The sequence below is a fragment of the Protopterus annectens genome, chromosome 4.part0 (genome assembly GCF_019279795.1).
Source record: "Protopterus annectens isolate FY-2018-M chromosome 4.part0, PAN1.0, whole genome shotgun sequence".
In the NCBI taxonomy this organism is placed as follows: domain Eukaryota; kingdom Metazoa; phylum Chordata; order Ceratodontiformes; family Protopteridae; genus Protopterus; species Protopterus annectens.
Window position 1 is genome coordinate 896,733,699 of NC_056733.1, and position 24,519 is coordinate 896,758,217.

Below are 24,519 nucleotides of genomic sequence, written 5' to 3' on the forward strand. Positions count from 1 at the left end.
AACCTGTAAGCTAGAACAGGAAGAGCAAATTTGTTTATAGCTTGGATTTTGTTCCTAGATGTCAGGGCTGCTTTCAGTATTAATTTTAGTCTTATAAAATATTTCTTACTAAGTTTTATTCACATTTGCTCGTGTTTTATTGTTGATCCCTCAACAATTCCTAAATATTTACACACTGCCTCCTTTTATATCACATTCCTATCCTAGGCTGATTTTTTCTTGGTGCTGTAGCTTTCCTGCTTTAAATGTTACTTTTGCACATTTATCAAGACCAAATTACATTCCTATCACCTGAGAAAGTTTTGACCACTTCCAGTTGTGCTTTCAGTTCTTTATCTGATGAGCTAAACAGTTTTAAATCATCCATAAAAAGAAGAAGATAAGTCTTTACACTTTGCTGTTTTCTGGGAGCCAAATTGTAGCCATGACCTAATCTGTTAAGTAGACAGCTTTTATCCCTGGGTAATAAGTTATTCTTTATCATAGCTTAGTTGCAAAGTGGTTTGCCACTGTTTCATGGCTGCTGTAATGTAACTGATCAATGTAGGGTGCATCTTACACATTTCTAAGCACTCTTTCATCCATAAATGTTGGATGCTGTCAAATGCTTTTTTGTAGTCTATGCATGCCATACTTAGATTCTTTCTCTTTTTACAATTTTCCATTATGACTTTATTTAACAATAATTGATCCTTTCTTCTACATGACTTTCTTTTGTTACCCTTTTGTTTTATGGCTCTGATTGAGTTTTCTTCTGAACAACTATAAACTCTGTATGCATCAGTTCCAATCTATAGTTTATACATCGTTGGAAGGCAAGTAGTTTTTAGGATATCTTCCAGGAGTATTGTTTTTCCTGTTGTTAACAAGGATGGCGTCTGTTCACAGAATGCATATAAATAGTTCTTACTCATGGCTAAATTTGTATGTAAAGATATAATATTTTTTGCCAGAAATTAGGTACTACATCTGGGCATGGGGTTTTCCATTTAGGAGATTTTCTTAATTTTGTTTCAGTTTCTCTGGCCATTACTTTATCCCATTTCATATAGGTTCATAAGTTCATAGGATGATACCAGGCTATTGGCCCAGAGGCCCTTATAAGCCTAGCCACGAATTTCACCCATGTTCCCTCAAAGTCAGCACCTGCTTCCCCTGGACACAGGTGGGATCCCAGGTGTATATTTTCTGTTTCCCATCCAGTCGTCCAGGTTCCTCTTAAAGAGGGCTAGAGAGGTACTCTGCTTGACATGGAGAGGGAGCCTATTCCACAGATGGAGGAGTCTTTGGGACACAAATCTATCCTGCCAGCAAGTTCTATTAATGTCACAGACCAGGTTAAGGCCTTGCGTGTGGGTTCCATGAGTGGATTTTGTCTTATATATATTCAGCAACTCCATCAAGGCTGGGTCTGAAATGACCTTGTATGCCAGACACAGGTCACCTCTGAGCAGTCTGTATGAGACTGAGTAGAGGAACAGGGCTTTTAGCCTATCTGTATAGGATAGGTGTTTAAGACCCTGGATCTTCCTGGTCAGGAACCTCTGTGGTCTCCTGTACATTTGAACTAATTTCTTTTACTTCTATCCATTCAACATCTTTGTTATATTTCACAGGATCTTCATAGATATTTCTTCAAAACGTGTTTATTTCTTGCATTTTGGTGGCAATTCTATTCCTTTTTCCCTTGTTTCCCAATTTTCTATATTTTTTTTTTGGGGGGGGGTCATCAATACATTGCTTATTTTGTTTATTACTTTATATTTATCTGCATATCTTCTAAGTTTTTCTACCTGTGCTGATATCTTTAGTTTATTATTTGCAATAGCATATGATAGATCCTGGTCTGTTCTGATATTGTGCATTGTGTTTATCAAGTCTATCTTTCTGAATATTTTTGGTGATCTCTTCCCTCGTCTGTACTCTTCTAACAGTGACACTTCTTAATCACTTTATAGTTTTCTCAGTTCAATACTTCCATGATGGCATTTGATTTCTCCCCTTCCGTTTCCTTACTAAACCTTTATTTTTGTGGTAAGACTTTATCTGTTATTAATTAGAGCTGCACAGTAATATATCATATTTACTTCTGTTATATCATATGAATGTCTATGAACAGTCTTGATTACTGTATTCATTTGTTTTATCAAACTTCTAACATTTTTGGTCTTTTTGACTTTCTATAATCTGTTTCTTTCATTGAAATTAATATGTCTATCCATCTGTATTAAATCAAACAACTCTTCCCTTAGATCAACTAAGGGCACAATATTTATTTATGTAAGATTTGTTTAACGGGAAAGTCCGACTTGGAACAAAGCCAATTTTCAGCACAGTCCCGAGGAGAAACACTCCAGATGCATGTCTTTATAAAGTGGAAGAAACTAAAGCACCCTGAGGAAACCCACACAAATGCAGGGAGGAGATGCAGACTCCACACAGAAGGCATCCCAGCCGAGAATTGAACCAGAGAACCTCTTGCTGTGAGGCGACAGTGCTACCGCTGCACCACTGTGCCATCCATTCTTTGTTCTCCATTCCCTGCTGGCATTCTACAGAAAATTGCAGAACATCTTTCTGTGTCATATTCTTTTCCTCTACATGCTGTGTCATCTGTTGCAATTTCAAAGGGGAAATCACTGGGATATCACTCCACAACACTGAATCTGTCAGAGTTGCCACAGTTTCCTCTTCCTTCCCTTGCTGTGCAACTCCAACTGAACTTTTGTACTGGTTTCCTATTGAAGTTTCCAAAATATCATATGGCAACTGATCAGATGCTTCCCACTCCATTGGTTTCTCTTAATTTGGGGACTCGTATCATGCTATGACATTATTAGACTTAGTTTTTTTACAATAAATCTTTCACTGCACTGGTAATCCATAAAAAGAAGTTATGTACTCACCATAACATTTCATGTTTGCAGTCCATCTCGTCCTTCATTCTTACATATGGGTTTGGAGCCGATCCTCGGCTCTGACTCAGCCTATTACAAAGCTCAAAGTCTCTTAGTTGGCTCATGGCTAGGTAGGTATCCCATAGTGCACTAGCACAATCCCCAGATCTTGTTTGCTGCTAAACAATAGAAAGATAGAAATAAAGGTATCCAGAAAGAACAACAATAATGAAAGGTCTCCACCTTACCAAGGTAACACTATCCTGTCTCCAGATCCTTCCAGGACGGGGGTAGGTGGGTGGGTTCATAAGAATGAAGGGCAAGATGGACTACAAACATGGAACGTAATGGTGAGTACATAACTTCTTTATGTTCTGTAGTGCTATCTCGCCTTCATTCTTACATATGGGACAGTGTCCCTAGCACCTTATTCTTGTTGTAAATCACTTTGTGTATGGTGTGCATGGTCCTGGGTTCGAACCTTACAGAGGCTGTTTATTTTCCCTGCTAGACAGGGGCCCAGAGAAGTAAATATTGTGGGAAAAAATTTCCAGGGAATTGTTATGGCTAGGCTTGCATAGGCCTTAGGGCCGATAGCCTAGTACCAACTTATGAACCTATGGATGGCTCATGGGAATATACTCCTGAGTACCATGGAACCAAAGGAGGCTCTACCCCTTGAGGTCAGATCCAATTTGTAATTAGTAATAAAGGTATGAGGGGTAGCCCAAGTTGCTGCTGCACAGATACTGTCAATTGGAACTCTGGCTTAGAAGGCAGCAGATGTAGACTGGGATCTTGTAAAATGTGCCTTAATCTTGAACGGTAGAGTCTTTCCATTGGAGGAGTAAATGAAAGAAATGCAGCTCGAAATCCAATTAGATAGGGTCACGTTAGAGACTGTCAGACCTATTCTAGATTCAGAAAAGGATACGAACAATTGATCTGACTTTCTGAGTTCCTTAGTCCTGTGAAGGTAGAATCGTAACTGCCTGTGAACATCAAGTTGATGAAATTTGTATTCTGCAGTGTTGGAATGATTAGGGAAAAATACAGGTAATTCTACGGTTTGGTTCAAATTAGTGTGAGAGCAAACTTTAGGGATAAAGGAAGGATTTGTATGAAGGGAAACTCTGTCTTTGTGGAAAATCAAATAAGGAGGCTTAATTGACAGTGCTTGTAACTCTGATACTCATCTAGCTGATGTGATGGCTACTAGAAACAAGGTCTTCCAAGACAGAAACTTCAGTAGACATGAATGTGCATGTTAGAAGGGTGGGGAAGTTAGTTTGGACAGAACGAAGTTTAGATCCCAAGGAGATACAGGTTCCTGAAAGGGAGGTCTCAGCAAAGTAGCGCCTTTAAAGAAGGTTTTGCATAATCTGTGGGACATCAGGTTAGATTCATGTTGTCCCAAATGAAAGTTAGATATCACTGCCAATTGGACCCTAATTGTGGCAGCAGCTAATCCCTGATGGAAAAGTTCAGACAAAAATTCTAAAACCATAGGGATGGATGCTGTGTAAGGATCTACATTTCTTTCTTTAGCCCAGATAGAAAACCTTCTCCATTTGCTAGTGTATAACTTCCTAGTGGAAGGTTTATGCGAAGATGTAAGGATGTGGGTCACAGCAGGTGAAAAATCATGAAGCCTGACTAGGGATGGAAGTGGAGCAGCCACGCTGTCAAGTTGAGGGTGTGGAGGCAGGGGTGAAGGGACCCTGACATGTGTGCCAAGAGGTCTGGCACTGGGTCCAGAGTCCGTGGATCGTCAAGTAGATGAGGCCCAAGAAAGGGGAACCAAATCTGATGAGGCCAGTAAGGAGTAATCATTTTGCTTCCCAATAACTTTGCTTTCTGTATCACTTTGGATATGAGCGGAAAGGGAGGGAATGCATAAAGGAGTCCCAGGGGCTAATCATGAACAAGTGCATCTCTCTGTGACTCCCCGGAGGGGGGAATGAGGGAGAAATAGCTGCTGCATTTGGAGTTGATCGGACTGGCAAACAGATCGCAGCAAGGCTGTCCCCATTTGCAGAAGATCTCTTCTGCTATTTCCTGATTCAGAGACCACTCATGAGGCATCAAGATTGCCCTGCTGAGCTTGTCGGCTATCACAATGGTTGTCCCCGGGATATGCATTGCTACTAGAAAGTGTTGGGAGGATATTGCCCACTTCCAAGCACGAAGAGCCTCTCGACAAAGGGGGTAAGATCTGGTTCCTCCTTGCTTGTTTAGATACCATACCACTGACATATTGTCCGATTGGTCAGTGCTTGAGGGGGGAAGAGTAACGGTACCCTTGTGCAGAGCTGATGAGCAAAACAGCACGCTCCTCATCATCTCGAAATCAGATTTCTCCGGCTCCGAAGACAGCCCCGGTTCCAAGGAAATGGAGGTAGTCCTCGGCTCCAGAGCGACCGGCTCTGAGATGGATGTAGGGTCCGAGCTCACCCTAGCCGGTGCACCAAGAGGGAGACTCAGCACCGAAGAGATTCGGGTCCAAGTGTTCCTGTCGGGGCTGACCAGTGAGCTTCGGCTTCTAGACACCACAGATGGCGCTGAAGGTGTCAGAGCAGAATTTGGCTCCGAGACAGTCACAAGGGGAGCTGGAACTGAGGGTTCCACAACAAGCGGCACTGAAATCTCCGGCTCCAAGGGCCCGACTCGGCTCGGAGGAGGAACCACAACAGGGAGGATGGACTCAGGTGGTTCCAGAACTGACTGAGTTGGAGCCAACAACAATTTGGGCAAAGTAGACGACTTCAAGAGTCTAAGCACTACTCTCTCCACATCTTCTTTTGCAGGCTCTTGGAGGATCTGGATGACAGGGTAGGCAATCTGGATGTCTGTAAAATTGGAGATCTTAAGATTGGGAAGACCGGCAAAAGATCTGTGGACTGGCTCCAATGCGGCTCCGAAAGGCTTGGGGCCGACACTGCAGTGTCAACATCGACAACCTCAACCAGCTCAGAGGACAGTGGAGCCGAGGAGGTAGAAGTCTTATCAAGTTTCAATTGTTTCTGAGGAGGTTCCAATACACTAGTCAGTGCCGGAGAATGCCTCTTGGCCGACTTGACCTTCTCTTTTCTGGATGAATGGGACTTTGATGAGGAAGAAGAGCTTGCTAAGTCTTCCTTGAAGGAAGGCTTGAGGAGATCTTTCAAAATTAACTTGTTCTTCCACTCCTGGAGAACTCTGGAGCTAAAGGAATGGCAGAATAAACAAGTTTCCTGCAAGTGAATGGCTCCGAGGCAATAAACACAATTACTGTGGCCATCCGCAATTGACATCTTCTGGGAGCACTTTATGCATGTTTTGAAACCCGAAGGTTTGTTGTCTTTGTACTCTTTAGACATATTTAACTGAGCTATATGAACAAGGGAAAACAAGGTCTATTAACTTAAACGGGCCTAGCCCTAACAAGCACACACACAGAAAATGAGAGACTAAAGAGGACTAGGTCCTCTAACTTAAACGAGAGACTAAAAAGGACTAGGTCCTCTAACTTAAATGGACCTAGCCCCGTTAGAAAAAATGAAAATAACAGAGGACTAGGTCCTCTAACTTAAATGGTCCTAGCTGGATAAGCTAAGTCAGAGAAAAGACCAGAAACTTCAGTAGCAGGCAATGTACGAGACAAACAACACTGCACGCAATCTTCTAATCTCCAAAAATTTAGAAAAGAAGGCCCTAATACAAACGCGGACCTACAGAGAAATAACCTGTATCAAAAACTAGCAAAAAACACTGCACACAATAGATATGTATGAAAAAGCGAGAAAAACAAGGTCCTAACAAAAATGCGGACCTATGTAATATCAAAGGTATTATAAACTAGCACACAGGATACCAAACAGAGAACAACAAGGGCCAATGGCCAATAAGTTCTCAACAAACTAACTAATTAAAAGGCAGAAAACACTTCTGAGCACTATCTATAAGATAACTAACTTCTAAGGATTAGTAGCTAAAGAATCAGTAAAGTGAATAATAATGAAAAAAAGTTTTGAACTTAGCCATGGCCAAGCAAGAAGCACTTCTGAACTCGTAGAAGCGGCAAACGAGATCTGGGGATTGTGCTAGTGCACTATGGGATACCTACCTAGCCACGAACCAACTAAGAGACTTTGAGCTTTGTAATAGAATGAAGGCGAGACAGGACTACAGAACATCTTCAGTTTCTGTTTCTTTAACTTCACAATTACTAATCCTCTTTTCCACTTCCCCCTTTGTTTTCTTATTTTTTATTGTAAAATTTTCCATATCCAGATGCCTTTGCTTGTATTTCTTTTCAAATATCTTGGTGCTGCTTTTTGTATTGATTAGTTTTGCTTTCTCCTTTGTATAAGTATTGCAGCATATTAAAACTCTTTTTTCTTTCCCATGTCCATATTCCTTCTTCAGATGTCTGCCACGCCTCTCGTTTCTCCTTTTTAGAGGAACTCATTATTCCATCACGCTGTGACATAACCTGTGTTAAACTTTCGATGCTAAATCCTTCACTCCATAGGTACTCCATAACTTCAGCTTCTATTTGTTTAACTTCTGCTTTGCTAATCTTCAGTTCTGTGTTCCTCCTTTGTGACCTTATTTTCTGCATTGTGAAAGTTTCCATAGTTGGGTGCCTTTAACTGCATTTCCCTTTGAATATCTTTGGAGCTGCTTTTTGTATTGATTAATTTGACTTTCTCCTTTGCATAAATATTGCAGCATACCAGATCTCTCTTTCCCATGCCCATATTTCTTTTTTATACATTTCAAAAACCTCTAAATTTTGGTCTTTATATTTCTGCACTTCCTCAGTTGCTTCTTTTTCCAAACGGCCCAAGGTTTCTTGGTCTATATAATTTTTTTTATGAATTTGTTGTATTAATGTACACAAATTTGCATTTGAAGTTTTGACAGTTTTTTGTGCAAGCATTTTTCCCCTCTAATTTCTCTCTCAGTCTTTTTGTGTATCTTTTCTTTGGACATTCTGGGCTTCTTGCATAGTAGTAGCAATACATAATTTCTTTCTTATCCTCAATAGTCCACTCTATCATCTATGACTCTTTATTAGCCTGTCGGTTTTTATGGACTACTACTTCCTTCTACAATGGGGGGGCATCCTGATCCTGGTCTAACCTCATTGTAGGAATGTTTCCATGTGTTGAGGATTCTACGCTATCATTTTTTCCAGTCCTGGCACCAGTGCATCTACCAGGATTGTTTATCCTGGGACTTGTGCACCCAGTTGTCTTTTTTTATTTTTAACCTACTTCTGTCCATGACATATGCCATGGAAAATACAATCTATATTTCAGTGTTGTCTTGGTGAAATTTTGTAAAAACAGGGGCTACCACATGAAGATACTCAGCAACACTTGAGGATGAATTCAGTTCCAGCATTCTCCTTTGCTTGCTGATTTTATCATCTCTCCATTTGGACCCATCTGGACCCCTTGGTAAGTCTCCTACTAGACCTGAGAGATGATGAGGTAGATGGTGGTCTACAAGTCTGTTAAGGTGTATCCTGAGGAAAGGGGAAGTGGATCATCAATGGTACCAGCTCTGAAGAAATACTGGCTGTCTGTGGGAGGGACTTTGAAGTGGAAAATATCAGATTCATAGGATCATAGCAGATTACTAGGCTAATGGCTTTGGGACCCTTACAAGCATAGCCAAGTGTTTATCCCCAAAAAAGAAACCTCAATCAGCACCTGTCACCCCTGTCAATGAGGGACACAGGTGGAACCCCTGGGACAAATTTGTGGTTGCCCATTCACTCATTAAGGTTGCACTTGAAGAGGGTCAGCAACATACTTTGTTTGACGTGTATGGGGAGTCTATTCCAGAGATGGGGCACCCTTTTGGAGACAAACTGTCTCTTCAGCAGGTTTTGTTACTGTCACATATTAGATTTAAGCCTTTCAATCAGGTACTACATGAGGAGTTAGACTTACAGATATGGAGCATCTCTAGTAGAGCAGGGTCTGAGATTGCCTTCTAGTCAAGACACAGATCACCTCTGAGAAATCTGTATCATACAAAGAAGAGTGATAGTGATTTGAGCCTGTCCACATAGGACAGGTATTGGAGGCCATGGATTCTCTTTGTGAGGTATTTCTGTGGCCTTTCCAGTTGGTGCAGGTGTTTGGAGAGGTGCATACCAAACAGGGCGTTGTACTCAGTTATTGGCCTAATGACGGAGGTGTACAGAGAGATAATAACCTCCTTTTTTCTGGATGCAATCCCATTACTTATGAGATGAACCAAGTAAAAGGCTTTTCTGACCACTGCTGCTACATAATGGTTAACTGTGAGATTGTTGTCAACTTGTGTACTCCGATCTCTCACCACAGGTTGTGTGCTTAGGGGGTTGCCACTAATGTGGTAATCAGTAGGGGCTGTGTTTTTGCAGAATGCTATGATAATACATTTTTTTGCATTTAACATAAGGCCATGACTTTGGCACCAGTCATTTGTTCCTGTGAGACCCTCTTGAAGTATTTTAACATCATCTGGAGAGTGAATGACAGCACCCAACTTATAGTCATCCACAAACTTGGTCAGCCACAGGCCTTTTCTCTTTGCCTGGACCTCTGAAAAGTAGATGCCAAACAACAGGGGTCCCAGGACAGATCCCGGGGGGACACCATTAGTGACAGGTCTGCTATCAGAGGTAGTGGCACCTGTTTTGACCTTGTGGGTCCTATCAGTGAGCCAGTTGGCCACCCACCTGATGAGACAGGGATTTACCCCAAGTTCTATTAGCTTTTCATTGATGCCTGAGTGGGGGATTGTGTCAAGTTCTTTGGCCAAGTCAAGGTAAGCTGTGTGCACTGACTTTCCCTCTTCCAGTGCCTTGGTGACAGTCTCAAAAAAGTCAACCAGGTTCAACAGGCAAGATCTGCCCCTGACAAATCTGAACTGGGTGGGGTCAAGTGCTTGGAGATTGTCTATGTCCTTGTTTATGAGGTCCATAATACTATTCTCTATGGCCTTGCAGATCAGACTTGTCAAGCTGATGGGGTGATAGTTTCCAGGGTCAGTAGTGGCACCACCTTTGTGCAAAGGGATAACAATGGCAGTTCTTCACTCTGCTGGAATAAAGCCTGTACTTAGGCTATGGTTGAATAGGGTGCTCAATGGCGAGGCTAGTTCTTGCTGGAGATGTTGCAGAATACAGCCTGGGATACTATCAAGTCCCATGGAAGCTGTGTTCTTTGCCTTGGCTATGGCCTTTAACACTTGATCTATGGAGATGTTCAAAGGTTCATAGGTAGGTACTAGACTATCTGTCCTAGGGCATTTATAAGCCTAGCCAGAATGTGTTGGCTTTTGCCTCCCTTTTAGACTAGATTCCTGAGCCTCTTTCCAGCAGGGCCATAGAAGTGATCCCAAGAGTAAATTTACGATTTCCCATACACTCATCAAGATTTCTCTTGAAGAGGGTCAGCGAGGGGCTCTGCCTAACATGGACTGGGATTCTATTCCAGAGCGAGGGAAGCCTTTGGGATATGAATCTATCCCTCCAGCATGTCCTATTTATTGTTGTGCTAAGGTTTAAATCCCTGGAGCATGTAGCTCTAATGGATTTGGTTTTCTTGAGGTGGAGCCTGTCCAACAATTCCGGGTTAGACATGGCCTTGTACGTCAGACAGAGATCGCCTCTGAGTAGGCGGTAAGTGACTGAGTAGAGCTGGAGTTTTTTTAGTCGAGCTGCATAGGGCATCTGTTTGAGGCCCACGATCCTCTTGGTGAGGTATTTTTGAGGTCTCTTCAGCTGTTGCAGGTGTCGGCTATGGTACCTCCCAAATGGGGCATTGTACTCAATTATGAGCCTGATGAGCGATGCGTAGAGGGGCACAATGACCTCTCTTGATCTAGATGTGAACCCTTTTATGATTAGGTGAGCTATATAGAAGGTTTTTCTAACCACTTTGGCAATATGTTTGTCAAAGGAGAGGTTACTATCTACTTGGGTCCCCAGATCCCTGATTACTTCTTCCGTACTTAGTAGATTACCTCCTATGTGGTAGTTTGTGGGCACTTTGTTTTTCCCAAAGGGGATGACTATGCACTTTTTGGCATTTAGCTTGAGGCCATGGTTCTGACACCAGGTATCCGTCTCCGTAAGGCCCTTCTGGAGGATGCTTGTGTCAGCCGGTGATTCGATTATGGCTCCCAGTTTGCAATCATCTGCGAACTTGCTAAGCCGCAGTCCTCCCATGTTTGCCTGTACCTCAGAGAAGTATATACCAAACAAGAGGAGTCCCAGGACTGAGCCCTGTGGGATGCCACTTGTAACTGGTTTAGAGTTGGACATGGCACCCACGACTCTGACCATGTGAGTTCTATCCCTGAGCCAGTTTGCAACCCATCTTGTGACATATGGGTTAATATTTAAGCTGGTAAGCTTATTTATGATGCCAGAGTGGGGTATTGTGTCGAAGGCCTTTGCGAGGTCCAGGTAGGCTGTGTGGACTACCTTTCCCTCATCTATGGCTTTGGTTACTATTTCGAAGACGTCAACTAGGTTTAAGAGGCAAGATCTGCCTTTAACAAAGCCGAATTGGGTAGGGTCCAGTGTTTGGAGGTTCCCAATGTCTTTGTTTATGAGATCCATGATGATGTGCTCCATAGCCTTGCAGACCAGGCTAGTCAGGCTTATAGGGCGACAGTTCCCGGGATCCGTTGTGGCACCACCTTTGTGGAGCAGGATCACTGTTGCTGTATGCCATTTTTTGGGTACATAACCTGTGGTAAGGCTGAGTTGGAACAGTGAATTTATGTGAGGGTTTAGTTCATTTTGGAGGTCGTGTAAGAGGCAGACCGGGATACCATCTGGTCCCATTGATGCTGTGTTTTTTACCTTGGAGAGGGCTGCTTTCACCTGTGTGTCTGTGATGTCTGGGGGACTGCATTCTTCTGGGATAGACACTGGCCCTTTTGGGGGGGAAAGGGGGGGAAAGTTTGCACTGAACCTGTCCACCAGGATGTTGGCAATGTCAGTGGGTTCAGTGTATTTTGTGCCATTTTGCACCAGCTCAGAGCAGATCTGAGAGTTGCCACCCAGATTCTTGACATAGCTAAAGAACGTCTTGTGATTATCTTTAGAGTCTTTGGTGATTTTTCTTTCAAAGCTAGCCTTTGATGATTTTATGAGGGATCGAAGTTTCTTGCTAGTACTGATCAGGGATGCCTTCCCTTTTTGGGATTTTGCCTTATCATGTAATAGTTTCCTCCTTCTGTTGTATAGCTTATTTATGGCCAGGGTCCACCAGACTGGTCTCCTGTTTTTGAGGAGTGAGTCTTAGTTTTACTTGGGATGGCACGATCCATGCATTCCTGTAGGTGCTCATAGAGTGCATTTGTAAAGGATTCTACGGTTTGGGTAGCATTTTCCATTAGCCCGGGGGCTTTGAAACATTCCACCTCGTTCTTGAGAAGTTTGCTTTTGAGAAATTTTTCATAGTGGTTTCCTTGGCTGGGTGTGGGGTCAGAATGTGGATGTCCATTGTGATTAGTTTATGGTCTGATCTTACCAATGTGGGGTTTACCTCTGGTGTAGAACATTGAGCCCCCATGTTGGTGATTACCAAGTCCAATATGTTGTCCCTTCTTGTGGGAGTGGTGACCAGTTGTTCCATGGCATTTGAGTTTATAAACTCCAGGAACTGTTGGGCGAAAGAGTTGGGACTTTAGTTTTCCCAGTCAATGTTTGGGTAGTTGAAATCTCCCAATATCATGGTGTTTGGTGAGACCTTCATATTCTCCAGTGTTCTCAGGAATGCCGAGTGGGGGTCCTGAGACAAGGTGGGTGATCTGTAGCAGGCTACAAACTGAAAAGCAGTTTTACCTACTGTTAGTTGCACATGGATGTTTTCCGCTCCCTCGTGCAGTGCCACTAACCTGGAGGTGTGGGTATCCTTGATGAAAATGGATACTCTCCTGCCTTTAGTATTTCGGTCTGAGTTCTGGGGTGGAAAAGAATGGTATGAGTTGAATCCTGGTAGTGCTGGGGTGCTCTCTGGAGCCTTGAACCAGGTTTCTGTTACTGCACAGATATCGATTTTCTCCATACTGAGGAGTGCCTCGAGTGCATGCATCTTGAGGTTTAGACTTCTGGCGTTGAGTAGCATTACCCTTAGTTTTTTGTTTCTGGTATTATCTATGGAGGTGGGTTTGTCTTTTGAGCCTTGCCTAAAAAAGGCACCAGTATTCGAAAGCCTAAGGGTGACAGATGCAAGCCGTCCCTGGTGAAGCAACGTGGCTTATCGAGCATGTCATCCCAGGCTGGCAGACACTGGATCCCCTTTGAATGACACCAATAGCTTAGCCAATTGTTAAAATTGATCATTTTGTCTTTATACTGTGGCATCATTCTTGGTGAGGGCAAGATGCTACTCAGGGTCAGGGTCATACCAGCCTGGGCTACATGATCGAACTCCTCTATGTCTCTTTTTATGTAGTCCAGGGAGGTGCGAGGCAAGTATCGGGGATGTTGAATGAGCCTTTGGGGGGGACAGGGGGTGAAGGTTATACTGAACCTATCAGCTAGCAGGTGGCTAAGTCAACAGGATCAGTGTAAGTGGTACTGCTAAGAACTAATTCAAAATAAACCTGGGTTTTGCCATAGAGGTTTCCGACATAACTGAAAAAGGCTTTGTGGTTATCCTTTGTTCTGGAAGCTAGTTTTGATTCATAACTGGCTCTGGAGGTTTTCACTAGTGATCTAATTTGCTTGTTGAGGCTAAGGAGGGAGTTTTTCCAATTGGGAATTTGTGCTTTTTCACCCTTGGACAACAGTTTGTTCCTTTTGGTGTAAAGCCTGTTGATAGAGGATGCCCACCACATAGGTTTGTGTTTCCTTGAGGAGAAGGTTTTAGTTCTGTTGGGTATGGCTGAGTCCATGCAGTTGTACAGGTGCTTGTATACTGCACTGGCATATACTGTTCAGCATATTTGTCTGCATCCAATGAGGGGGGCTGTGGTGTGAAGCTACTGATACCTTCCCTTAGAAGGTTGTAGTCAGTTTTTGAGAAGTTTTTTAACTTGGTTATGGCTGGGGGGGGGTGGACGGAATAGACACTTTGAATGAGACAGACTGAGCTGGTAAGTCTGATCTCACCAGGGAAGAACTTACTATGGGGGTGGTGCAGCAGCCGCCCTTGTTGGTGCAAACCAAGTCTAGAATGGTATCTCCCCTTGTGAAGGATTGGACAAGCTGGTCTAGTGCGTTACAACTGATGAAGTCAAGTAATCATTGGATGAGTACATTAGAGCAGGAATAGTTCACCCAGTTTATGGTGGTGTAGTTGAAGTCACCAAGGATCAGGTTGTTAAGGGGTACCTTGATGGACTCAAGTAAGTCCAGGTAGGAGGAGTGGGTGTCCTGAGTCATGGAAGGGGGTCTATAGCTGGCAATAACTTGGATGGGTGTCTTGCCAATTGCATCTGGAGAAGTTCTAGTGCATCATGCTGGCAAACCAGTCTGAAGGTGTGCTTGTCTTTAATGAAAATAGAAACTCCACCACCCTTTGTCTTCCTAACATCATTTTGTGGTTGGAATGTGTGGAATGCGGTATAGCCTGGTAAGGCAGGGCTGCTCTCTGCAGCCTTGAACCACGTTTCTGTGACTGCATAGATGTCAGCATCTTCTAGTGTTAGGAGAGCCCCCATTTAGTGCATTTTCAGGTTAAGGCTCCTAGCATTAAGCAGCATGACCTTCAATTTGCTTTTTGACAGATCTTTTATGTTGGAAGATTTGTCTGTGGGACATTGCCTAAAAAGGCACAATGGGAGAGGCAAGAGTCTTGGCCAGAATCCTGAATCCCAGGGGTGACAAGTGGAGGCCATCTCTGGTGAAGCATCGAGGCCTGTCAACCATGTCATCCCAGGCAGACTGATACTAGATCCCCTTAGAATGACACTAAAAACTAAGCCAATTGTTGAAGTCAATTATTTTTTGTTGGTATTGTGGGATCATTCTTGGTGAAGGTGGGATGCTGCTTAGGGCTTGGGTCATACCTGCCTTGGACACATACTCTGACAGCTCAATCATGTCTCTCTTCATATAGTAAAGGGAGGTACATCTCAAGTCATTCAAATCAACACGAACAATGACAGAGTCATACTTGTACCTGTTGTGCAGAGACTTAAGTGCGTGCGTGATGTGGAGGATTATAGCACCTGACAGACAACTGACCATGATCTTCTCCTTGTCGAGCCTGGTGAGTGGGACATTGGTGCGTCTCACAACTGAGTCGCCAATGACTAGTATGTTTGGTTTAATGTTGTGCTTTATGGGCTGTATGAGTTTATTGTTATGCCTTATGGGCTGTGTTTGTGAGACACTGGTGTGTTGTCCGCTGTGTGTGATATGTTTGGAGTTGTGCGTGGAATGTCTATGAGTGTGTTTTGGAGATCTCTGCTGTCTAGGTAAGTTTTTATTGAGGACCTCTGTATATGTGGGTGTGTGCTGTGCTTGGCTATGTGATATGGGTGGTGTGGTGTTTGTGCTGGCAGTCTGCTCTTTGTCAGGGGTACTGACTGAGGTGCGAGAGAGCATGGATTCCAGTTTACTGATATAGATGCATTTCTCACAAGTAGAAGAATTATGTACTAGGAGAAGGGGGTTGTCAGTGAACATGAGGCAGTTGCTGCAGTGGGATTCATAGAGATGGTTGGATCCAAAGCTTTACAGATTTTTTTTTTCAGGGCAAGCCATTCTCTGAGTTGATAGAGGACAGTGGTCGTGGGAGCACTTCCTTGTCTTTTCCAGATGATTCCCCTTTTGTCTTTTCTACTGGCCCCTTAATGGAGGGAGAAGCTCCAGAAACAAAGGAAAAGGAAGAAGGCATCAATCCCTTTACAACTAATTTGTTTATGCACACTAAGAGAAACCTGTGATTGAACCATGGACAGATCTCACACTCAACATTCAGATGCCCTGCACCAAGATAGTATATGCAATCGGGTCTACCTCGACACAATGAAATTACATTTCAGCAAAACATAATTATGTGAGCTCTATTTCACAAAAGTACATTTTTGCTGAAATGCACTTTCACAAAAAGGCACCTAAGCGAACAGCAATGGGGGCTGTTGCTTAGATCGCGGCAAAGTGGGGATAAGGGAATATTCCCTTTTCCCTACTGTAGTGCGATCTTGGAGTGGAATATAAAAGTAGCGGTGGCATGGGTGTGCAGGGGAGCGTGCCCCCTGCATAAATATGGTTAGTGTTGTGTTTTTTTATTTTGTTTGTTTTTTTTTTTTGTTTTCATTTAATTTGTTTTTCGCAAAAGTGCATTTTGGCAAAAGTGCACTTTTGTGAAAAACAGCTCGCCTTATTACATTTCGTTGAAACGTAATTTCGATGGGTCAAAGTAGACCCATGCAATCAGGCTGGACATCCAAACTGAGAATTTTGTGCCCGCAAGAGGGGCATTTCTTAAAGCCAGTGGGTTTTTCTGACATGACTATCCAAGAAAAGACTAAGCCTACTCACTGAAATACCAAGACAAATACCAACAATGGTAATAAAACTACTAACTGTCTAGTAGAAGACAGAAGAAAGGAAAGAAAAAGGCAGGTTTAGAGAGGATTATGTGTAAGGCAATAATCTTCAGTTATGGATCCAAAGTCTGAAAAGTGGCTGAAGTTGGATCCAAGGTCTGATCTAAAACCTACTGGTTGAGGAATGGATGAAAATGACAACATCAGATCTACAGTTAAATAGCTGTTATTGCCATGAAAATAAGTACAGTTAAACAGATAGTTACAACCATGGAAATAAGTAAAGTTATAGTTAATAGTCACTGAAATAACTGCAGTTAAACAGAATGTACTTATTTACCTGACTATAACTAACAGTTATAACCAAAGAAATAAGTAAAGTTAAACAGAGATTTATAGTCACTGAAATCCATCCATCCATCCACAACCCTGTCACTGAAATAACTACAGTTAAACAGATAGTTATACTCTAGGAATTGAGTACAATTAAGCAGAGTTATAACCATGGAAATAAGTACAGTTAGAATGATAGTTACAACCATGGAAATAGGTATAGTTAAACAGATAGTTATATTAGTGGAAATAACATCAGTTAAACAGTTAGTTATAACCATGGAAACAAGTACAGTTAAACAGATACAGCTATATAAGTATAGTTAAAAAGACAGAATCATTGAAATAAGTACAGTTAATAGTTATAGCCAAAAAATAACTACAATTAAACAAATAGCTATAACCATGGAAATAAGTGCAGTTAAACATAAAGTTATAACCATGTAAATAGCTTCAATTAACCAGTTAGTTATAGCCATGGAAATGCCTCATACCGCTTAACGTCTTAGCACAAGTCCACTCTGGTGGACATCAGAGTGAGAGTCAGTGGGGGCACTGGGAGCAGAGAGACTCTGAATCTGTTTATACTACAAGTATGTGAAGGAAGGACTACCAAACTAAATTTCATATGAAGGTGCTCCTCAGTCTAAGCATTAACATATACCTGATGGGGTACAAGTCATGTTTTTTGCATCAAGTTTAAGGCCATGACTTTGGCACCAGTCATTTGTTTGTTTAAGACCCTCTTGTAGGATGTTGACATCATTTGGAGATTCTATGACCGCTCCCAGTTTGCAGTCATCATCAAACTTTGTTAGCCACAGACCTTTAGCTGTAGCTTGCACTTCTGAGAAATAGATTCCAAACAGTAGAGGTCCAAGGACTGATCCCTGTGGAACATCACTGGTTACACGTGTGCTGTTGGAGGTGGATTCCCCTATTTTGACTGTATAGGTTCTATCAGTGAGCCAGTTAGTGACCCATCTAATGATATATGGGTTGATACCTAGCTGGGTGAGTTTGTCAATTATGCCTGAGTAGGGGATAGTGTCAAAAGCCTTGGTTAAGTCTAGGTAGGCTGTAAGCACAGATTTCCCCTCATCAAGGGCCTTGGTGACTGTCTCGAAGAAGTCCAGCAGGTTTAACAGGCAAGATCTCCCTTTGACAAATCCAAATTGAGTAGGGTTAAGTGTTTTGAGGTTACCAATATCTTTGTTGTAAGGTCCATGAAGATTCTCTACACGGCCTTGCAGAAAGGCTAGTAATAGGTGTATAGTTCCTGGGATCAGTGGAAGCACCACCTTTGTGCAAGGGGATAATGGTGGCCTTTTTCCATTCGGCTGAGATAAAGCCAGTGCTTAGACTATGATTGAAAAGAGTACAAAATGTTTGAGTCCATGTAGGATGCAGCCTGGGATGTTATCAGGTCCCATAGATGCTGTATTTTTGACCTTAGAGAGGGCATTCATGACCTGCTCTTTAGAGATACAAGGTGGATGCAGGTGGTAGAGATGTCTTGGGATAAGTGTGGCGAGGACAGGGTAGAGAAGTTTTCATAGAACCTGTTGGCTAACAGGTTAGCAATGTCCACAGGCTTGTTATATATGGTATCATTAATTACCAGTTCAGCACAAATCTGGGCCTTTCCTTTTAGGTTACGGATGTAACTAAAGAATGCCTTATGGTTGTCCTTACTTGAAAAAGCTAATTTGGATTTGTAGTTAACTTTGGAGGACTTCACAAGAAGTCTTATTTGCTTGTTTAAACTGAGGAGATAGTGTTTCCAGTTTAGGACTTGCTCCCTCATACTCTTAGACAGCATTTTTTTCCTGTTATTGTAAAGATCGGTAATGGCAGTTGTCCACCAGACAGGTTTGCTCTTCCTTGAGGAGCATGTTTTGGTCCTATCAGATAGGGCTGAGTCAGTGCAGTTGTTCAGGTGTTTGCATAAAGCATTTGTGCAGAACTTGGCATAGATGCCAGTTCCATCTAAGGGGAGAGGTCAGTGAAGCAATTTATACCATCCCATAAGAGGGGGGGCAGGTGTAATAGTAACTTCAAATGAGACTGATTTATGGTCAGATCTCACCAGGGAAGACCTCACAATGGGGGTGCTACAGTGGTCCCCCATATTATTAAGCACCAGATCCAGGATGTTGACCTTTGTGCAAGTGAGTTTGTGCATGAGTAATTTTCCCAGTCAGTGGATGGGTAGTTAAAGTTTCACAAAACCATGGTGTTTGGATGTATCTCGATAGACTTAAGTATATTCAAATAGGCAGAGTGGGTGTACTGATTCATGCAGGGGGGAGGGGGTTATGTAGCTGGCAATGACTTGAATAGGTGTCCTACCAACAGTTAATTGCACCTGAAGTATCTCCAGGGAATCATGCTGTCTAACCAATTTGGAGGTGTATTTATCTTTAATGACAATTGATACACCACCTCCTTTAGTTTTCACACCATCAGTTTGTGGTCTGAACATGTGGAAGGAGGTGTATCCCAATATTCCTGGAGTGCACTCCACAGCCTTGAACCAGGTCTCCATGACTGCACAAATGTCTATGTCTTCCAAGGTGAGGACGCTTCCAGTGAATGCAGTTTCATGTTAAGACTCCTAGCGTTTACCAGCTAGGCACTATGGGGGGCAAGAGCCTTGGCCAGTAGCCGAAATCCCAGGGGTGACAAATGAAGAGCATCTCTGAAACTAAGCCAACTACTGAAGTTGATCATTTTCTTTTTGTATTGAGGCATCGTCATAGGATCATAGGTGAAGATGAAATGCTGCTTAGGGCTAGGGACACACAGATCGAAAGCTCAATCATGTCTGTCTTCATACAGTCCAGAGACGCATGTCTCAAGTCGTACACACCAACACGGACTATGACAGACTCATAACAGTACCTGTTGTTGAGAGACTTGAGTGCATTTGTGATATGGAGGATCCTGACACTTGACAGGCAGCTGACTGTGACCTTCTCCTTATCCAACCTGGTGAGAAGGACATCTGTGTGTCTCACGATGGAATCACCTATGACTGATGTGCCTGGTTTTGTGTTTTGCCTTAAGGACTTGGCAGGTGAGACACTGGTAATGTGAGCTACTATGTGAATTGTGCTCTGTACAGAAAGTATTATGTGTAGAGTGCTTGTGTTTGTGTTTGGGAGGTCTCTGGTGTTTAGGTATGTTTCTGGTGAGGACAACTGCATATACAGGTATGTGTGATGTGGGTTTGAGTGGAGTAGGAGGTGTGGTGTGCATGCTGATGACTTGCTCATTGTCATATGTACTGGCTGGTGTGTGAGAGAGCATGGATTCAAGGTTCTTAATATAGTTGCATATCTCACATGTTGAGTTTGTGTGGTCAAGGAGCAGGAGGTTGTCAGTGAACATGAGGCAGTTACTACACTGTCTCAGGATGCCCATGTTGACCAAGGTGGCTGGATAAACTGTGGGAAGTTGTCATCTATAGTGTTAGGTAAATTTATATGGTCAGGAAGAGAGGTCGCACTTAGGAATGGCTAGTGGGTGAGATGTCTGTTGCTACCTCTGAGTTTAGGCTTAGTGTTCTACCTGACAGTAGAGCTGAGCTGCAAAAAAACCTCTAAGAGAAAATTTAACAAGCAAAATGCTTGCTACTATAACCACCAATGGTAACCACTGCCATTGTTACATGCAAGACAGTGCAGAATCAGGGCTTATATAAAACAAGAAATAACTCTTTTAACTCAAACCAGCAAATAAGGATGCACTCTCTGAGTTCTAGTCCAATTACCCTCTATTAGATGGGACCCAGACAGCACTCCCCTCCCACAAGGGTGCAGAAAGGCCTTCTCCAACAAAGATGGCTTGAATTTGATGCTCAGAGGTTATAAAACAGACCCAGAAATAGCAAGCCTGGAAATGGGCTATGCCACAGCCAAATTAGTACAGTATGCAGTAGAATGTGGCCAAAAACACTTCCGACAATTCAAACAGACAGTAGAATGCAAATACATATTAAGAGTGCAATATAAGAGCAAGAACAGGCACTTACAGTTAGTTGGAAGCAACAGATGCCTCATATCTTTCAGTATCTCACTGAAGAGCTATTTTTAGTACTCAAGTGATACAAGACAGTCTAGATTCCATAAGGCTGAATCTAGCCTATGCTAAAAAGGGCAGAGGTATTTGAAATTTAAACTGCTTAAAATCACAGTCACAACAGCAAAAAAAAAAAAATAGTATAAAGTAGCAATTTGGTAAAATAATGTCAATGACCCTCCATTTTGACATAAACCTAAGTCGTTCTTCCAGAGGAAACATCATATACTGCACTCTTGTACTTGTCTGTAGTTTGGAGATATAAAAATGCAGAAACTCCCAAGGATTGGCTATCATTAATTTGTATTAACTGAGGTGGTGGAGGTCACAATTTTGAACTCTGTAACCATTTTCTTACCTTTGTCAAGGTACTTGAAAGAAGACAGGCAGCAAATGCTTGTAAACACTACCAGTCTATAAAAGTTATTTTTTGACAGAAAAACACAGTAAAAACACTTTAAAACATTATGCCAGTCCCACAAAAGTAAATAAATATAATCTCGCCACAGAAAAAATGTTTTCAGGTACTTTGCAGCAGTTTTAAAATGAGAAGAAAAATGAGTGCTCAGTTTTAAAAGTGTGTTACACTCTTGTGCCAGTCCGTAAGAACACAACACTCCTAGAGGAAAGTGATAAAACGGCAACACAAATAAGATAATTGTTTTTTCCACAAAGGTTCATAGGATGGTACTAGGCTATTGGCCCTAGAGCCTATACAAGCCTAGCCAAAAAGGTACCCTAGCTACCATAGGAACAGCACAAGCCAACCATTGATCCTCAAACGTCTCAACGGAGCGTACTCTTCGGCGGCAGTAAAGCCCTGAAGGGCTTCACACCCACACTTGTTTTTTAGTCAGCTCAGCTTCAGCTGTCTGACAGTTTAGGCATGTGGAAGGTGCCCTGAAGCTTTGGAAGCTGGATGACTGCTATATCCTTGGCAGGATGCAACCCATATAGTTAAGGCTACTGCATCAGTGATTAATGCGATGACCATCAGATGATTCAAAAGTTTGACCATTACTAAAATGTATTACCAGGAGGTATAATCTTGAACTCTGTGACCGACTTCTTGGCTTTCCAGTACTTAAAGGAAGTGGGATGGTGAAGACAACTTCAGCCTCCATTCAGGACAGGAATGAGGGTGTACGTTTCTATATAGACTAGGATAGATATATGAAGGTGGAATTGTTTGAACATACATGATTATAATTATAGCTCCACTGCATAAGAACTGGAATGGAGAGTGAGAAGTCTGATATAAAGTCACCCGCAGTCAAAACTTGAGGGAACAGTGAAAAAAATCACCTGCAGTCAGAACTGAGGGGGACAGTGACAAATCCGATATAAAGTCACTTACAGTCAAAACTGGAGGGGAGAGGGACAAATCACCTGCAGTCAGAACTGAGGGGGACAGTGACAAATCCGATATAAAGTCACTTACAGTCAAAACTGGAGGGGAGAGGGACAAATCACCTGCAGTCAGAACTGAGGGGGACAGTGACAAATCCGATATAAAGTCACTTACAGTCAAAACTGGAGGGGAGAGGGACAAATCACCTGCAGTCAGAACTGAGGGGGACAGTGACAAATCCGATATAAAGTCACTTACAGTCAAAACTGGAGGGGAGAGGGACAAATCACCTGCAGTCAGAACTGAGGGGGACAGTGACAAATCCGATATAAAGTCACTTACAGTCAAAACTGGAGGGGAGAGGGACAAATCACCTGCAATCAGAACTAGAGGGGAGAGTATTACGTTTCCCTTAAAAGTCAAAATAGTACTTTGCTTGACCTGCAGTGGTAACTTATATCATAGGCTAGGAATATGTTGAGTTAAAAGCCTATCCTAGCAATGAGTCTTTTTTTATTTACTGATGTAGATTTAGGTCCTTAGTATGGGTATTTGTAGAGCCACTGGTTTTGTAAAAACAAACAGGAGGTCAAACAGGATAGGGTCGTTCATGGCTCAAAAAGCAAAACATATGGTAATTATTATATTACCCTCAGTTTATGATATTCTGAACTTGTGTAAATTTGTTTTTTATTGAATGTTGTACAGAATGTTTTAATACCCCTACTCCTTCTGCTACATGTCATGGGCTCTCTAACATATAGATGGGCTGCCACCAACTCAGGCAGCTGGAACTCAGTTTAATGGCTAATCCAAACCGAGACACCTCAGGAGTGCAGCATCCCCTAATGCTGCACTGTAGTGTCAGTGCTAAAATGTGAATACAAAAAATGATGTGGTGAAAGGACCCATAGGTTTCTGGGCATCAAAAGTGAATGTGGAACCTTCACAGCCACTGAGAGTATGGGTTATGGCAGTGGTCTGTGCAGCTTTATAGGAGTGGAGTCAGGGCTGTATCCAGCACAAGGTGATATAAATAGCTGCCTAGGGCCTGGTATTAGATGGGATGGAGGGACCTGGCCTGGCCATAAAAAAATTTAAAAAATACTCTCTCTGCTGCCATCCAAAAGGAAGCACAGGTCTTCTGTCAACACTGACACACTTTCTTCCAATCAGCATACACACTTACACACACACACACGCACACTCACTTTCTTCCAGTCAATCAGCATGTATGTATGCATAGACTTTCACTTTCTCTTCCATCAGTTGTTCTCCTGCACATCAGCCAACAGCATGTTTGCTGCAGTTTCGACTCCTGTGGGAGATTTGAAGCACTGTCCTTCACACACAGGAGATATCTGGAGCACTGTAGCTGTATTACCCATGTCATCCCAAGAGATTTAAAGCTAGGGAATGCGTTAATCAAACAGACTGTGCATTTTCATTAATGCCAAAACAGTGGTTTTGAAGGAGACAGTTAAGGGGTGGTGGTGGTGGTGTGTGTGTGTGTGTGTGTGTGTGTGTGTGTGTGTGTGTGTGTGTGTGTGTGTGTGTGCGTGTGTGTGTGTGTGTGTGTGTGTGTGTGTGTGTGTGTGTGTGTGTGTGTGTGTGTGTGTGTGTGTGTGTGTGTGTGTGTGTGTGTGTGTGTGTGTGTGTGTGTGTGTGTGTGTGTGTGTGTGTGTGTGTGTGTGTGTGTGTGTGTGTGTGTGTGTGTGTGTGTGTGTGTGTTTGTTTTTGTGTGTGTGTGTGTGTGTGTGTGTGTGTGTGTGTGTGTGTGTGTGTGTGTGTGTGTGTGTGTGTGTGTGTGTGTGTATAAATACTTGGTTCCTGCAATAAAGGAAGGAAGTGATTTTAGTAAACAGGAACATCACCATATTAGCCATGTTCATTTGACACAATATTTGGTTTCCTTGTTTTGTTGACTGGACAGTATGAACTGCAAGAGTTTAATGTTAATATTTTAACTGTGCATACAATTTAATTAACCTTGTTTTTTTGCATGCACACGAATATGAAATGCACAGTGTTTGGTTACTATAGTCTGCTTGGATGAGAAAGGCTATGAGCTGCCTATGTAGTGCATGGTTTAATTCCCTCAGATTTCATTTATCTGCTATGTAACAACTCTGACCAAGTCAGTTCACCAGACAGTGTTCAAAGGCTGCCCCTGAAAAGGGACACTTGCATCCAGTGGACTATGCCAAACTGATAGAAAATGAATTGCACATCTCTTTTCAATTCCTGCAGCCTTCACATAGACACTAATTAGTGCTTTGCTATATGCTACTTGACTATGAGTCCCAGCAGGTCTCATAGTTAAATGGGTTGCCAGATGCATTTTCAACAATT

At 42.5% G+C, this 24,519-nt stretch overlaps 1 protein-coding gene across 1 annotated transcript in view; it reads right to left on the minus strand.

Moving 5' to 3' along the window:
• LOC122800364 (radial spoke head 14 homolog) overlaps window positions 1-24,519 on the minus strand; it is a 189,705-nt gene that overhangs the window by 89,079 nt on the left and 76,107 nt on the right. The gene's annotated exons all lie outside the window — the stretch shown is intronic.